The sequence below is a fragment of the Aythya ferina genome (assembly GCF_964211825.1).
Source record: "Aythya ferina genome assembly, chromosome: 4".
Taxonomy (NCBI): domain Eukaryota; kingdom Metazoa; phylum Chordata; class Aves; order Anseriformes; family Anatidae; genus Aythya; species Aythya ferina.
In genome coordinates this window covers 51,979,976-51,995,160 of record NC_140300.1, presented here as the reverse complement: position 1 = coordinate 51,995,160, position 15,185 = coordinate 51,979,976, and the positions used below count along the sequence as shown (strand labels likewise).

The 15,185-nt window shown below is 36.5% G+C and overlaps 1 protein-coding gene across 7 annotated transcripts in view; it reads right to left on the bottom strand.

Moving 5' to 3' along the window:
- GALNTL6 (polypeptide N-acetylgalactosaminyltransferase like 6) overlaps window positions 1–15,185 on the bottom strand; it is a 528,873-nt gene that overhangs the window by 368,323 nt on the left and 145,365 nt on the right. The gene's annotated exons all lie outside the window — the stretch shown is intronic.

Genomic DNA, 15,185 nt, shown 5'->3' with positions numbered 1-15,185 from the left:
ATTTGTTAACTAGATTGAAGAGAATGCAAAATGAGTTTATTTTTTATGAGTATTTAGGTCTAAAAAACACACACACCACATCTTTCTTCAAACGCTTACATTCCTAACCAAAATAGCAATTATTTACATGTGACTTGTCAATAATACTTTTATTGCTATAAGCATTTAAATTACATAATTTTATTTTCTAGAATGGCTGGCAGCAGGAAAGCAGCACATATTGGTACTTCAGACCCTAGCATGCCTAAGCTAAAATTGTAGCTTCACAGTTGAAGAGTCAATGGATCAGTGGGAGAAGTCACAGAGGTTTGTTTCAGTAGGCTTCCAGAATTATGCCTTGCATCAGTCTTGATAGTGTATCATCAGCCTATAGAGGAGAATTTTTTTCTATATAAACCTCCAAGTAAGATCCAATGGCAAGTCATGTTTATTCACACTGTAATGAGGATATTTCATCATTCGAAGTCTTAATTTTTGCTAATTCAAGGGTTTACCAACTCAAAATTTTTGACGGGATCTAATCATGAAAAAAATAAATAAATTTGCAAATGTTTTTGGAAAAAGAGGAGAAGCAGAGCAGCAGGAATCTGAATCAGCTGAGTGTGCATGTGCAATTAAACATTGTTAACAATGAAGTTTTAAGTACATTGTTTCAAAATGAAATTACTTGTTTTAAAAAACAATTTTAAGAAGAATTTCTTTAGTAAATAAATTTAATAAAGATGAAGCATCACTACAAATTACAGATCTTTACTTATAATTAATAATGTATTTCTAAAAATAATAATAAAAAATCAGAGTAATTATCTAAGTTGGTGACCCTGAAGATAAGGCAACATATTGTATACAGATATAGCACTGGGTAGCATCAAAGCACACCTAAATACATTATACCTGTAGTTTTCTCAGACAGACTGACCACAGAAATTTTTGATCTGTCTGTGGAAACTGTCAGCAAAAGCTGATGTTTCCTAAGGTAGAAACAAATAAACAAAATCAGTCCATCAAAAAATAACAAAGAAAGTCTGTGAACTAGACTGAGAACAACCTCACTTCACAAAGGTATTTAGTCACCAGCTAGAATGCCAAAAAAGTTCTGATCACTGGTTATGACCACCAAAGTGATCATATATCCCATTACCATTCTATTAACCTATACTTTTTCTCCAAATAAACACATTATAAAATAGACCAAATCTTTTTCCAAACTATGCCAAGAACTGGCTTCAGTTATATTTGCTTCACTTTCAAGGCACTAAGAAAACCAAGACTAATCAGAGTAGGGAGATTAACTTCTTAGTTTGAATGAGATTCACCTGTGCTCTGAACTTCTGCAAGAGAAAATATAAGCTATGAATACTGGCTAAGCTGTGCTATTACATATACATACATACATACATATATATATATATATATATATATATATATAAGTATATGCTTTTGCAACCATAATTCTTCCAAGTATCTTACTCTGTCCAAAATCTAACCTTTAACAATATAGGCTTAATTCTGATTTTCACAGATTCAGTGCATAGTTGGCAGGGCCCTCTGGGTCCATCTGGTCCAACCCCTGCTCCAGCAGGGCCACCCAGAGCAGGCTGCCCAGGACTGCATCCAGGTGGCTTCTGAAGATCTCCAAGAAGGGATATCTTCAGCCTTTCTGCACAGCCTGTGCCAGTACACAGTGCTTTGAAACAGCAGTACAGTTTTCTTTTAACTACTCAATTTTTCTCATTTTTAGTGTAATTTTTCCTAAAATAGCCTTCCAAGACCTGAGTTAATACCTACAGATCTACCTTCTCATCTTCACTGCTCATCTTCATCTCCAGCTCATTTTCAAAAACTCATTTTACAAAAAGGAGGTTCTCACATTTTCAAGATTCAACTCATAAAAAGAAAACCTGCCTATAATTTTCAACTGCTAACTAAAGCATTACATTGCATAATGATTGAGGAATGAATAGAAAAATCAGCAGTTTAGCATAATTGATGAATTCCTACTTCTTCCATGGAAAAAAAAACCACATCTGAAAAAGGTAACCTAGATTGACTAGGCAGTAAACACATTCATTTGGGTATTGAAGGAAGTCAATAATGCTAGCTATCACAATATGCATTGTTAAAACAGTAGCAGCGGCAACCAAACTTTTATGAACATCTATTAAGCATCTTTCTTTATCCAAAAGAATGCTCTATGAGTTCAAGAAATGAAACATTTTAAATGTACAAACCTTATCAAGTATGGTTTAAGATACCCAGCAAATAAAAATGAAAACCTTTTTCTCCCTTAAACTTGGAGGATGGTGGGAAGGAAAAGGCCTCAAATCCCACAAACCTCTTCACAGCAAGTAAATGTGTAGTTTTGCTTCCAGGTGATGGCAGTATGGATTTATCAAGGCATTGCTTACACACCACCTTATAAACTCATAGGAATGGACATTCCCAAATGAAGAAAAAAGATGAAGCCATCCACAGTCATTAACAGCTTTTGACTTATTCCAAGGTAAGAGACAGTTTTTCCACTACAATACCTGTCAGTAACACCACACCTTCTGGATCATATACAGCAAGAAAATCTTAAGACATCCATATTCCTTACATTTTTAATCTGGGGATTAGATGTATGGCTGTCAAAGCAATCAGTACATTTAAACACAAGGAATAATTATAATTGACAGACAATGAAATTTACTTACAGCAGAATCTAGGCAAGGAAAAAGGCAGTTGCTCATCTGGGAAATCATAAATACATGCAGATATTTCCCATTTTAAACTATTTCAAGATTCACACAACATTAACATTCAAAATAATCAATTTCAAGTGTACATCTCTGCTCCTAAATCAAATGAGAAAATAGACATCTTATCTGTACCAAATTAAAATTCATGCTGAAAGAGCTACACCTTGTAGCTGTATCTGTGTCATACAAATAAATTTACAGCCTAATCTGCAATCAAATAAGCTATCAGCCGATAAGGCACCATCCATGCATTTGAATATACACCTAATATTAATGGCTCCTAACTGCTCCAGAGACAAGGGCAGGACCAGTGGGACCGATGATAAATTTCATCGAGTTAAAATAATTTCTTTTCTTTCTTTTCCTTTCTTTGTCCACCGTGGCTCTGCTTAAGAGGCAACTTTATTCCGAAACTTAAACACGTTATTTGGTACTGTCTAGAATGCAAATGACCATCAGTGCTTAACAACTTCTTAAAATCATATCTTGTAACTTGGAGAAAAGAAGATTCATTTGAAGTACCTCCCAAATCTAATCTCTGGCAACGTGGCTGAAGTCAAAACTCCACAGGGTCATCTACCTGTCTTCTCATCTGTTCCCCATCCCACTTCCACTCTCCTGTTTCCAAAACACCTCACCTGGTCCAGTGCTACTATCACTAGAGTGACTTGTACTGACCCTCAGTTTCATTTTTCTGTTCCTACTCCTAACTTCTCTTTGCTCTGATGTCTTTAGTTTGTAAACCCAGTTACAGCTTCTTTCTCCCGTACTTATATCCTAATCCTACTAGATTCTATGCCCAATTTTCTCCTTTCCTTTTCCTGGGTAATTTACAAGACAGACTTCATGTGATACATTTTCAGTCCTGACCTTCCTCCTGGCAGACACCATTACAGGCTTCTCTTTGTCTTTCACACCCCTAAATCCATAGGAGATCACTCAGCTGCTCCATGGAATGGTCAGGTTAACAATGTTAAGTGACAAAAACATCTTGGAAGAAATAACTACTGAGATGTGAGACATTTTCACTGGGAATGCAAAAAGTGATATTACCAAAAGTCTTCAAACCTCTGCAAATCTGGGACTATGAAGCAGACAAAAAGCAGATTTGACAAAATCCCTTTCTCCATGTAATTTCACCTCCCAACTTCAAAGTAGGACACTATGTCTTTCTAAAGTAAAATAACACTTGTAAACAAGCAAAATGCTGTTTTCCCTAGTTTAGGTTTCTGAAATATTCACTTTGCCTGAAAATCTCCCTCCAACTTGCTTCACATAACTGACATTAGAAACGCCAACCATCATGACTTATGCTTAAGTATCATAAACCACTTAAAACTGAAAATTATGTTGAGAAACACTGAACAAACTTGATAGATATTTTATCAGTTCTTCTTACAGTAATTCAGTGCAAAATCCTACAATGTATTAGAGTAGAAACTGTTTCAGCTAAATCATGGAAGTCCCTAGATTGTTCTATTACAATATTAATTGTTAAAACTCACAAAAGGAGCCTCCTGTCAAAAACATTAAAAATCAATTAGAGATTTAAAAGCATTTGGCACTAGAACTGCAATTATTTTTACAAAGCAGCACACACTTATGCCATACAAATCACTTGCAATTATCATTTCTTCACTTAGCTCATTTGCTGGTTTTAACGGTAGGTAATATTATAGAGAAAGGTCCTTTTTTAACGTAGCATTTCAAAGCTTTATATAAAATAATGTATAATTATTCTTTAAATCAAACCTATTGCATAATGTGCCTGTATCTTTAGTCAAAGCTACAAATGTATGTCTATACATCTTACCATGACACTTTCATGATGCAGTAGGAGAGCTAGGTGTCTAGGGAAGGAGTTTACTACAGTCAGCTTACTGAACAGAGGGCACCTAAGAAAGACAGGCAAGAAAGCTGAGTCCTCTCCCTCCCACAGGCAAAGGCAGCTCACTTCTGTCAGAGGAAGGCATTTATCCCAACTGCTAACTCTGAAACTTTCTGGAACAGGAGCCTGAGCTTACTTCTGAAAGCAAAGCAGCATCAATTCTTTCAAAACATGTTTAATGAAGTTGCTGTTTTACCTGGCTGCTCACTGGCAACAACATCCATACGACATAACAGAAAGCACTGGTTTGAAGCCTCTTCAGCTAAAGGGCATCTGAATACATGCTTTCCACTTTCAAGAAAGTGCCTCAGCCAGCTGGGGATGACATCCTTTACTCATCCCAAGCCCTCGTGGTACACCTCCCTGAAACTGCTGGGAATCCTCAGATGGTATTGGACTGAAGTAGCTCCATGATTAGTATATTCACCTGGGAGGCGGAAGAGCAGAGTTCAAGTCCCTGCTCTAATGAATGCTTAATTTAGAATACTTAAATGTTCATTGTCATGGAATCTGAAAGCCTGATTCTCCATCCCAAGGGGCTGCCTTAAGCACTAGGTAATAGAGATTTTCTCTCTGGCTTAAAAGATATTGCATAAGTACTTAATGCTGAAGAGAGCAGCTCATCAGTCTCCAAAAGCACTAGCCAACCAGTCAGCATGAAAAGCTGAATGGAAAACCCTTAGAAAAAGGAGGAGGTGTGACCCCAGTCTCTACAATATTTCAGCAACATATTTATATTGTCTTTTCTGGCAGCTATCTTCTCATCAGCTTGCTTAAGGACATCCTCGGCATATGACCATGTAATAGGTACATCCGTGTTGCATATACATTGCTATCACAAATGAAACCAATGCTTCAGGTGCCTTGCTGCTCAGCTCACTGGTCAGACTTTGTAACCCATGCAAATGCTGAGAAGCAGCAAATTATCAGCTTATCCAGCTATGGAATTTGAAACTTAAAGTCCAAGGGAGTTTTCTCTTCAGCACTTAACAGGTTAGGTATGAATACATTGACATTTAAATGCTTGATTTAGATGCCTGCAGGGGCACACTTAGGCATCAGCATCCCTTTTGTAAACTTTTAAACACTTCGAGATTTACAGACAAACAATACTTGTAATAATGATCTTGGAGAGTCTAATAATAATGTCATCAACTAATCTGTTTGAATTAACTGAATTCCTTCAGCTAACCAGAATTAAAATTTTGCTATTAACTTCCAAAGAAGTGGGATTGTGCCTACTTTTCCATTGCTAAAACAAAGAAAGCATTTAACCTAAAAGTCTGCTGAAGATTGGTAAATGACATAAATGTTCCTGTTATGTCTTTCAGAAAATTGCAATACTTGAGAGAAAGGAAGAAAATAACTAGCTAAGTCTATCATGTCTTATACTGTTTGTGTACAATAAACAGAAATACAATTTTACAAAGTTTATTTTTTTGTCACAGATAAGGTTTACTAGCTTTCATTTTGACTTGATGTTGCATAATTAGTAATGTAATAGCACACCATAATCAGGCATGATTTATATGTGGAATCTTAAAAACCTTAACAATAAATAAATAAATAACCCAACAACCTAATGTGTTCTGACACAGTTCAGGGCAATTTCTGCTCGAGTCAGTGGGCAAACTGCAAAGGTACTGATCCAGCATCTTCTAATGCTTAGTGCTAATCCTCTGCATGCATAGCTGTAATAGAATCACTTTACTAATGACCTCCATTATATACTTCATAGATTTTTAGGAAAAAATAGGCTCCCATTGCATTAAAGTGAAGTAATCTACTTTTCAGTCTGATATGGGTGGGTGGGTTTTACGAGTGATAATGTATAAACTTTTCACTCCTACAAGAGCACTGTTGCATCCACAAGCTGGGATTCACTTTTATCTACCACATTCCCTAGTAAGACGCAACAAATAGCACTTATCTATTTTTGGAAAGTTAATCTTTTGACCTTGCTAATGACTGTGCTTTTCAAGGTTTCCTGTTTTCCTCTGCAGAAGCAGCACTATATGCTCATTCTCATGCAGCCAGACCCTAATTTTTATTTTGCTTCAAATAGGGATCCAAGTTCCGTTGTCCCATTACTTTGAAGTAAACTGTACATTATGAAGAAACAGAAACAGTCCCAATTACCACATGTAACTTCCTTTACTTTCAGAAAGATTTAAGCTACTGTTTTGTTCAGTACATTGAAATTACAACAGCCAACAGACTGCTATACTCAGTGAGTTGACCTTACCATTAATAGACAAATCGTCCTGGAATAAAAAAAAATAGAAAACAAATTTCTTTCTGAGAAATCAAATTGTATAGCCAGCACAGAAAATCCTTCTGTGAGTAACTTAAAGGGGTGTTGAGAAATTTATAAACCATGTTTTGTAGTGTGAATTATTTTGCTATTATATGACATGTAAACCTAAACATCATGAAATCTGCAGCCTGAATGCCATGTTTAGAACTCCATATCCTTACCAAAACAAAGTAACAGAAAACAAACAAACAAACAAAAACAAACAAACAGCAACACCACCACAAACAAAAACCCCCTAATGCTGCTGATGGGAAAGCTCTTCATAAATTTGTGAAATGACTGACTACAAAATTAAGCATAAAGCCCTTTCTTGACATATTTCACTATGTAAATTCTGCAGTATTTCATATAATTAAATAATCACCTTTTTGGAGACGGGTTTGCATTTTTGCACTACAAAAAATTGACAAAAGATTTTTCTAAGTAATAAGCATTTTCACAGATGCACATGGCAGTAATCAGCTTAACTGTTCTTCCTTTCATACTCATGATTTATGTGATTTTTGAAGAACAGAGAAACTACTAATAGGCTTGAAAATTCCTAGACATCCTTCCCACTGCGGATTTTATAGATCTTTGATTTGCATTACATGGTAGATACAATCTAATCATGCAGGCTGGAAGTTAGAAATGTTACAAACCACAAGGTGCAGGGATTTGATTATAAGAACCTTACTCCCAATACTGGGCACTTAAAAGCAAAGTCACTGACATCAAATCACTGAACAGGCACCTTTGGAAATCAGAATGCTGTTAGGCAAGTAAATGGCAATTAAGATCACTAGGTACAGCTCTATTAGTAAACTATTAAAACGAAAAAAAAAAATAAAAATGGTGTGAGATTAAATCTAACAAACTATCTGTGAAGTGTGAGCAGTGAAAAATCAGACTTCATATGATATATCTAGATAGATAGATAGATAATATATGATTACATTTCTTACATATTTGTCACATTCATATTTTTAAATTAAAAAACTACAGAAGGAAAAAAATCATGTACTGGGCAGAAGGTAAATCTTTTATAAAGGTGTAAGTACAAACATCTTAAGTGAAGCAGAAACCTGCATGAAAATTAATAGAAAAAAGTAAAAGGATGATGATTTAAAGAAATTGGATAGGACACTGGAAGGCATTTCATAATAGTGGGGTTAATTAAATCATAATATAGTTTTCCGCAGGAAGGCACCTTATCATCAGAATCATTAAAGGTGAAAGATTTTTTTTTTTCCACCCTGCACAATGCACGGCCCTGACTTTGCTGGTTTGGTGAGCCATGCAGCGTGCAGGTACTGCCAGCTTGGCATAAGGGTGCTTGGCAAGGCAGAAGATGTGAAAGATAGTTGCAATGACCATAGCATGAACTGTAAGAGAAATCAAGGTGCTGTGATAAAGAGGATGGGGGGGCTCATAGGGGAGACTTGGGCATAAAGTAAAATAAAACAGTATTATTGCTGGTAGGCATGCAGTCTGATACTCAGGTGAAGAAAACTGCATATATACAAGGCATGTAAAAGACTGTAGTGGAAAGGTGAGGGCTGTGGTAGACACCTGGGACAAATAACTTCATATTGATAACTTAAATCTGTCTTCAGGCTAGCCATGCACTGGAGGAAGAAGGACTACTGCAAATTGGTATTGTTACCTGCAAACATACCACAGGAGAGATTTAAGTGTCTGTAAGGAAACGTACATGCTACATGCAAATACACACAAATTACAAATATTTACCTACTGAATCTTTCATCTTTTGACTGTCTAGAAGAAAATTTCCAGAAAACTATATTCTTACAGTGAAAAAAAAAAAAAGTCAGTGAAACTCCAAATAATTCTACTTCATTTGTTAACTGAAAATGGTTTAGTATGAAATCAAATTCAAAACCAAACTGATTTGCATCAGCCTAAACTATCGACAGAGTCGGCTCACATCAATCTGCAAAAGGTTACGCAGATTTTCTGTCAGTGGAGGTTGAGCTATCAGCTTTGAAAGCTGCTGGAGCTGCAGGAGTCAGCCAGCAGCAGCAGTCTCCCCCAGTTACACCGCCTCGCCCCTGGACAAACTCCCCTAGGTGTGATGCTGTGGCACAGCATGATGCTTCAGAGGCAGTGGGCACACAGCAGAGAGCCTCGAAGCAGTACAGACTCTTCAGAGCAGGGCTCCAGCCTGCCTGGTATGCTCAGCTAGCCTGCACATTTCTGGTAGGCAGCTATGAAAATACTCAGTGAAGGCTGTGAGCACATCCACGCTGCAAAGCAACATTACAGCAATCTAAATAAAAACCTTTCTTGTTTGATTTCAAACTCAGCTCTCAGAACAGCAGACTTTACCAGAATGGAATACGCAAAGCAAAACAAAAACACAAAACCAGAATAACCTGAAAAATAAGAATTTCTCGTGATTCTGATATGCTCACCAGCTACCTGCCCTTCACACTGCTTTACTACATTCACATCTATTTCAAAGCAGTTTGGAGGGAATCCAAAGAGCTACCAGGTACTGTTTGCTGTTCCCCAAAGACATCCACAGATTATATCATAATAACAGACTGCAAATCAGAATTAAAAATGATACATCATAAATGCCTTTTTAGGCTTCCATTCTGCAGTTTGAGGTTTTGAAATATGATTTTGTGATATTCAATTTCTCCTTATATATATAATACATGTAATTTTGTATTGTTGTGTGCTAAAGCTGGTTTCTTTACTAATATTCATGCTGCCCAAATTATAGCGAGAATACTATTCCTCATATTGACCTTTGCAATGCTGCTGGCTGAAAGCATATTGTAATTCAGATTTCCAATACCAGCATGGAGAAGTGTGCAAGGCTGCCTGTACCACATTAGTGGAAGGTGCCAATAAGCACACAGGAGATGTAAAATTACACTCCATGCATAGCACAAAGCAAAATGAAGATAATTAATGTCAGTCCTTCGCCAAAAGAAACACCTTTTATAGAGACTAATTAGCATTTCCATCTGATCTATAAGCAAGACATTTGAGTAGAACAAATATCTCTGTCCTGACCATAACATCTGAAAATCCTGAGAAGTGCAACATCCATCCATAGATTACCATCACTGCAAAAAGACAGCTTAGTAATATTGTAACTAAAAGCTTTCCAGTTATCAACCATCTTCTCTTCATCAATGGAGAATCTGAAGAGAAATATACTAAAAATCTTCCAAATTCCTATTTGTCATTTTCTTCTCAGCTGATGGAGGACTAGATTTCTTGAATGCTGAGATGGACCTTTTCATAGTACTCACATGACCAAAAACTGCATTTTTTTCTCAATACATATTTCTCCTCAATATCACAGAATCACAGAATTGTCTAGGTTGGAAGATACCTCCAAAATTACTGAATCCAACCTCTGACTTAACACTAACCAGTCCTCCACTAAACCATATCACTAAGCTCTACATCTAAATGTCTTTTAAAGACCTCCAGGGATGGTGACTCAACCACTTCCCTGGGCAGCCCATTCCAATGCCTAACAACCCTTTCAGTAAGGAAGTTTTCCCTAATATTCAACCTAATATGCTTCAAAGCATACAGCAACACTGAAATGATACTCATTGCCTCTCTATTGTCACACAGTGTGTTGTTACTAAAGGTGTACACAAATATAGACTTGCTGCTCCCCTGAAAATATACTAGAGGTAGTCAAAGAATCACAGAATGGTTTGGATTGGAAGGAACCTTAAAGCCCATCCAGTTCCAGCTCCATCCCTGCCATGGGCAGGAACACCTCCCACCAGACCAGGTTGCCCAAAGCCCCATCCAACCTGGACTTGAACACCTCCAGGGATGGGGCATCCACAGCTTCCCTGGGGTGTTCCAGTGCGTCACCACCCTCTGAGTCAAGAACTTCTTCCTAATATTTAATCTAAACCTAATCTAATCTAAATTTAAACTCTGTTAGTTTAAAACCATTACTCCTTGTCCTATCACCACACTCCCTGATAAAGTGTCCCTCCCCAGCTTTCTCCTAGGCCCCCTTTAGGTAACAGAAGAGTCAACTCCATGTTGTCACTGTTGGTCTTATTCCCTATTTCTGATCACAGAAGAGAAGCTACGCAATTAGCAAATAGCATGACTCCTGCACTTTGTGCATCAGGGGGCTGTGACGTTACGCTCTTGCCACCATTTCACATACCAACCTCTGTAACGCTGATGTGATAATAACACACTTTCAATTCACTAAAGGTAACAGGTGTATTGAATTCTTTGTACAGTACAATCACAAATGAAACAAAGAAAACTATGAATGTGTTAAGATTACCGAAGCCTCACATTTAAGTTAAATGTCATGTAATTTTTTTTTTTAAATGTTAATAATTGAAGACAATCACAATAGCTGTTCTGCCACCCACGGAGTAAATGCCAACAAATCAGACAAGTAGTGAACTTTATATAAACCAGCCCATGAAATACTCTAGGAACTCCTGGGCATTTAAGTTACAGCTTCCTTTTCCTCTTTCATTCCATTAGAGAACATAGGAAAGACTTAGCTTTTAATGTACCTACTAAATACAAAGCTGACACAAGAATGAAAAGTAAAGCACAAAAATTCTTTTCAATTACTAGTGCCATAATCCATTTCTTTTCCTCCAGCTGCTATAGCTATACACCTGTCTCTTCCTGCTTTGTCTGCTCCCTCCCAGGCTAACTAAACTTATAATATTTAATCAAGTCAAGATTCCAATTGCTTTCCATAGCAATTCCAAAATTGCTTTGCTTTACTATTTTACTTCATTACAATTCCCTCATTCACTATGACCCATCACCCTTAATTATGTCTCCACCATCTTCTATATAAAAACATTTTGGCCTTCACATTCCATGTTTTCCCTAACAAGAAATCTGGCTTCATGCAATTCTCTGATTAACTTTCGTTGTGAAACTTTTAGTGTTAGTATTTCATAACACCCTTATGACTTGTTTTGGGGAAACAGTTTTTGTTAGGTTGGTTTGGTTTGGTTTTCCCCTGGAGTAGGGGAAGAAGAGAAGGGATTCTTACATGCTAGTACAGTAATATCTCCTTAAGGAAAATATTCCTCTCGTTATATTCCTCTCATCATCATAATCCTCTATTCCCACTCATTTGGGCTAATTAAAATAAAAAATCCCCCCAAAACTGTAGTACCAAGAGATTGAAGAGTTATTTAGTTTGCCTGTTCAAGTGAAATATACAGATTTCACTCAAAACCATTAACCTATTTGTCATTTCCAAACTATATGGATGTATTTCTTCCCAAGTGTTATGTTTTAAGATTTGAACTAATGTTTAGTAAGTAATGAAATGTCCCTTTTGGATAAGTACATCATATATTTTTGAAAAACAGTGAGTCAGATCTGGGGTTGAGACAGGGGAGTAATAAGGGGATTAGCAATAGGGTGACACACTTGCTCTTCACAGAAATTAATCTAAACTGATCTTTGCTATCTGAAAATTCTACAGTATGCTAGAAAAATCACAGCACAAATCCTTTTGCTTTATGACAAATGCAATAATATTATGACAGGAAAAGTCTATGGCAGATCTCTAGCAAAAATAACCCATTAGCTCCTTCTGGCTGGTTACTTTTTTCAGCTTTTTCCTTCAGATATGTTTCTATGGCTGCTAGTTGTCATGACATATTATTTATGAGGCATATGTCTTTTGTTAAGCACTGTTCTATTTATTGATTTTTTTGGCAGGTTTTATTTACTGCCAGATAATATACTAGAACATTTTACTGGCACTGGTCATGTTAGGACTTTAAATTAAAGCATCGTTATAGGAAACCAGAACTTAGCAACTTCAATTATACCTGTTAGAGAACAGGAAACCTGTGCTATTTGATTAATTAAGAAGATAAAATTTTCTGCAATATCAAACAGAGCTGACTATTTGTGAAAAGGCACACCAAAATAATCAAGTCAAAATGAACCACCTGCATTAAGAAAAGTATTTTCTCATAAAACAATGAAGCATAGCACTAAATATATTATTATTAAATATTTTCTTGTTTCATTGCCCCTAATACTTCAACTTTAGGCTCATGTACTTAACAGGATGTGTAAGTAAATATGCATTAAGATGTAGATATAAAATAAGGAAAATTTATTTATTCATTTCTGCTTTGTTTGATTATTGACACCAAGAAGCAGAGTAATAAAAACCCAGGTGGAGTACTGTTCAGTACTAACATGCAGCTGTATGCAATTATCTTGTGCCATCTGAAAATACTGCTCTACCAGGATGAGCTAACTTGAGTATCTTTGCTCTGTTGTGTTATGCAAACCTAAACAAATGTTATTCAGAGAGCTTCTCTTTTTTCAGAGAATGAATAGGACATGTTATTAACACATTAAACATCTGTTAGAAATTGCTACAACAAATCAGCACACCAATAATTCATCAGTGGAGGTTTTATCTAACTAATTTCACTGATACATGACTGATATGACTATGAACAGCAGTAGCAGTGAACACATACATATTAATATGCAAGGTCTAGTAAAGATAACATCATCCATGCAGAAATCTGTGCACCCATGAAATCACTGATGATCTAGGCCAGCGAAACTAAAGGTAGGACATATATGCCTGGTTAATCTGGCTGTCGTATATTCTGACTCCAGTTTAGACATACAGCAGTTAGGAAAACCTAGGTGGTATTTTAAATTTTTGATAACGTTATTCTCCCTCCGAACAAACACCCCTCCATAGCCCCCCTCCAAAACTAAACAAAACTTTTTTTTTTTTTTTTTTTTTGAGGGGGCAAGGGAAGAGAGGTGTCTGTGTTGTTTGTTTTTTGTTGTGGTTTGTTTGGTTTCATTCTTTTTTTTTTTTTTTTTTTTTTTTTTTTAAATCAGGTAGATACAATTAAGCCAGAATTCATTAGATGGAAGAACTAAAGGGATAATAAGTCTCTTTGCGGTTCTAATGCAATTACTCCAATTTAGGAAGCAGTATGAGCAGAAGGTTGAGCTAGCTCAAATTCAGTCTATTTTAGGAAGCTCTACGAGGCTGTAAACCAGTTCATTCTCAAGGCACTCCTGCTTGGAAGCTCAGTACTGTTCAAAAGCTTTTCTTAGCCTGGAAATTGAACTCACTTCAGAGGTTTGCTCAATGAACTCATGCAGTTGTATATATATGTGCAACAAATAAACATCTACCAAGCAGAAAATGACCTGTGAGATCAATTTAAACATGTTCAGAAAATATTTAATTTCAATTAACGTAACCATCACTCAATTTTAAAGCAAAGAACAAAGTCCCCACACCAGCACTACAGCTTGTGCTAGTTACAAGGCAATAGCCGTGAAATTCCTGAGCAGAGCTCCCCTTGCTATTGATGGGGTTTCAGGAAAGGCACTCACCTCCTGGAATGAGTATCTGTGACTGTGTTGTTACCTCTGCATCTCTCATAAAGACTCTCTTTGAGAGACAACTTAGGGGGATCTTATGAGGCTTCATAAGATACTGGACCTCAGCAAAACCCAGAAACGTGTAGATTGATGAGCTGTTTCAAACAGCCCCTTTCAATCTACTTTTCCCATGTGATTTCCTGATGTACGGCCAGTTTTAATATCTTACATCTTGGTAAAAGCTGTTTTAACACTGGGAAAGATTTTTTCTGCTGTTCCTTAACTAGAAGTCTGGAAATACAGAAATAAAAGCCCTAGGTGGGTGATTTAGCCACAAATTGCAGAATCTTCCACTTTGCCATTATTAACCAACCTCCTGGCTTATTCAAAGGAGAACAGTAAGCTTCTCCAGAGGACCATTCGGAGCCTTAAATTGGGTTTCCACTAAGAATTACTCTCTGGAGAAGCCATGTTCTCTCACAGAGTCTGAAGAGATCCTAGGGAGATTAGTCAGGTAATTTAGTCTGCTAAATGAGATACTAACAGTCATGTCATATTGCTATCTACTCCAAGTTTGAGTATAGGGCAACTCCAATTATATATTTCAAGTGCAAGTTTGTTGTGTTGCTCATCTGCATTCAAACTATTCTCCAAGGCAAATCAAATTTTACAGACATTACCTTTATATGGATATCTTGTTAAACACAATAATTACCATTGATATCTCTTACAAGATATCTGCATTATTGGTACTTCTTAAATGGTGCATAACTCCAGAATAATCTCATATATCATGTTTGGTGACAAAAGCTTTAAGTTTTGTTAGGAAAAAGAAAGGATAAAGAACTAAATAAATATTCTCTAATACTCATTTGAC